General features: G+C 34.7%; 1 pseudogene; it reads right to left on the minus strand.

Annotated features, from left to right (window-relative positions):
* Positions 1-133: 133 nt before the first annotated feature.
* The window catches only part of LOC107663147 (calpain-14-like), a 9,225-nt pseudogene continuing 5,841 nt past the window's right edge, over positions 134-3,517 (minus strand).

A 3,517-nucleotide genomic window follows, 5' to 3' on the forward strand; every position in this document is an offset into this window, starting at 1 on the left:
TGCCAAATGTAGGCTTGTGATGTAATGAAGGTAAAGTTGCATTTAAGTCTTAGATTTGTGTATTTTATTGCTGTATGTTATCAGTGAGGTCTCAGAACTCTGTCCAGGATCCATTCTCTCAGTCTCATCTGGATCACGAGTACATGGTGAGATGCATCCACTACAACAACAAAGCATTGGTTAAACAGCTGTTATGATCTATGATTTTTATTAATCTTACTATGAATTCTGATGAATTAAATATTTGATTTAAAAGCATTACTTCATTTTCCCCGAGCATCATGTTCGGCCCTCCAGCAGCGATTCTCTTGAATGTTTCTGGTGATGATCATATGAATTTATACTTAGTGTACATTAATAACAGCAATTAACATAAATAATCCAGACATGACAAGGACATAATGCACTAGGTTTGGTGTGGATGTTATGCAGTCATTTAATTATCTTTGTGAAACATGAATCAAATTATTTAAGTTGAATTCTAATTTATCTATCTTAGATCTCAAGTTATTTTTAGGATTTTTTATTGAACATAATATTTTGAACTGCAATAGTACACAACAGGCTAATGTTTTAGACTCACTGGCCATGCAATCCATGCGCAGGACGAGCACAATAAAGTTTTCCAGTGTAATTTCACCATTAGAGTCGCCGTATCGTAGAGCCATGAGATTCAGCATACTGTCACTCAATACAAACCCTTGAAAACAAAAGTATGAGCATATCCATTCTATTATTTTGAATGGCAAGTGATTAAATTGGGATGTAACCTTTATGACTTTAAGATAATTTGAGAATATAGAAGTGTGTTAAAATAGTCTTAACATAGAAAATAATGTTACCTGTAATCGTAAGAGCATTTCAGAGTTCATTCAGAGACAGACTTCCAGTGCACGAAACATCCTTGCCATAGAAAATGTCCTGATAAACAGACAAAAGAGCAATTGCAAATAATTGTACTTATATAATGTGCATTTTGAAAATAGAACATGCGATGATAAAAAAAAATGTAGAAATGTGTTGCACTTTTACCTTTAGAAAAACAACACGTTTCCACAAACGAAGGCATTCAAATTCACTCAGCCTTCCAGTGACACTGAGCTGCGTTTGTTGTTAAAGAGTATCATGAAACTTTTTTTGGTTCTATAATTTAAAAACATGCACAAGTGTCTGAAACAGAACCCTGAAAGCCTTTTCTCACTCTGATCCTTCATATTTGAGGATACATCCATCAGAGCCACCAAGCTCTTACACAAATCCAAACTGAATCCTGTTGTCTTCTGTGAATGTCCTGAAAGATCAGACCAAAAACATACACAGAATCAGAGATCACTGGAAGCAAAACTGGAAGATGAGATTTAAAAATATGAGCTTATATTGTGACTTCTCTCTGGAAGAAGTTTGAAGCATCACCTGCATAAAGATTCTCATTCAGAAGTCTTTGAAGTCGCTCAGCATCCACCTCTCCATACTTACATAAACAGACAATGATGATTTGGTTTTACATATAATATTAGGATATATATCAAATGTTACAAAACTTGCTGTTCGTTTTAAATATCTGGGGTATTTTTGTTACTTTCAGCTGTATTTTCAGGCAATTTCTGATCATAATCAGTCACATTCCCTCATAATCCAGAACTATTAGAGAGTCACATGTACCTTATCAGCATATTGTGGAAAAAGCTGGAAGGATTCATCATTATCCCTGAGAATAATCTGAGAAGAATGGAGATCATTTGAAAATATATTCACTTTCAAAGCTTACATTTGTATATTATAGCCCAAGCTGTGCTATACCTTTTTCCTTGTCATGCCATATCCAGAACTGTCTCTGGAGACACAACATCAAAATCTTTAATATTGTAGTCCAATGATCCTACATTAAATTATACTACTAAAAACTACTACTACTAAAGCTGATATAGGTGATTATTTATGTTCAAATAGCTTGTCATATGCCAACCTAACACGCATTAACTCTTACTCAATGATGGCTTCTGTCTTTGAATAGACTGTCAGTAGGAAGGATGCAGCTTCATTTGGCTGGAAAGTTGAAGGAACAATGAGGTATTCGCCTGCTTTAAATCGGAAAAACTCCATGATTTCCCGAGCATTGATGTAGGATTCATTTTTTCCAACGAGACGGGCGTTTCTGAAGAATGAGGCGGGGAATTTTTCCCTTTGATCCTTTAACTGGAGAATAAGGAAAAATATTGATTACTCTGTCTCTGCAAAACAAACCCAAAATTCAGCCAAGTGTTTCAGGAATATGTTAAATACGTACATGAGCGGGCATCTGCAAGAGTAACAGAAAACAAATATAAATGTTCATTCAAGTGAAGAGAGTCTTTTGTAAATTCATAAGCTGTCAGATTACATTGCTACAAACCTCATAAATGTTAAAGCCGATATGGAAATTGGTGGCCAGGTGACGGTTTCTCTTGTGAGATTTCTGAATGAGAGACACGAGGAGATTTGGAGAGCTTTCATCTCTGGGGTCTTCAACAGTCTCCTTAAGAGTCACACGGAACTGGGGATTGCTTGAAAAACTGTCTATAAATGCAAAAAACAAAAAGAGACTTATAGTCTATAGGCTATTAAAGAAGTGTCATAACTCAGACTCCTATCTGTTTAATAGCCACGGTTAACTTCCCTTAGAAAATAGAACTTTTGATAACCAAGAAAAAAACTCAAATTGGCATTCATTGCTTTTGCATTCATTTGCAAACTTTTTTGTTCCCCCGTGAAAGTTTTGTGATATAAAAAAAAGATTAAAAGATGACAAAATAACGGCAAGAGTTGTTCTCTCGAGTTGAACGCAATAACATAAAGCAAACAACTCTTTTGAGACAGTTCTTCTAATTAATTGTTCAGAATAACTAATAATCTCAGATGTGAACGGGATGGATCAGCCTGATGAATGCTTTACTGAATTATTCTGAGCAGTTATTGATTGAACATCTAAATCACTCTCTGAACTAAAAGTATCATCAGGTTCAGGCTCAAAGTAAAGCAAGCACCTCATGTTTTTCACTTCAAGCATCACTGTCAACCAATCACAATCAACCTTTCAACAAAGCCATACATAATTAATTTGTCTTATTTTGACATGATTTGCATCCTTATGCTTGAACAAACAGTAGAAGTCATAGTCATAATAAAATAGACGTAATAAGAATGATATAAAAGAGTTGGATTACCTATGTCATTTGAGCAGCCTCCCGCTGTTGTTCCTAACACCCACTGGCCTCTGTGCACTTCAGTTTTCCAGGAGGAAGAATACGATCCAGTAAGAACGTTTACATCGGAACAACATATATCCAAATCTGAAAAATTCCTGCAGAAATCCTCCACTGACATCCTGCAGAGACAGAAAACCTGCTGTAAATATAGTGAAATGCAACTATGCATTACATCCAAAAAAGCAACAAAAAAAAAGATATTATATATATATATATATATATATATATATATATAGCATCACAGAAAAAAAAAAGAATCACAATTCAATAAA

This window comes from Sinocyclocheilus anshuiensis, unplaced genomic scaffold (assembly GCF_001515605.1).
Source record: "Sinocyclocheilus anshuiensis isolate Anshui unplaced genomic scaffold, SAMN03320099.WGS_v1.1 scaffold767, whole genome shotgun sequence".
Lineage (NCBI taxonomy): Eukaryota > Metazoa > Chordata > Actinopteri > Cypriniformes > Cyprinidae > Sinocyclocheilus > Sinocyclocheilus anshuiensis.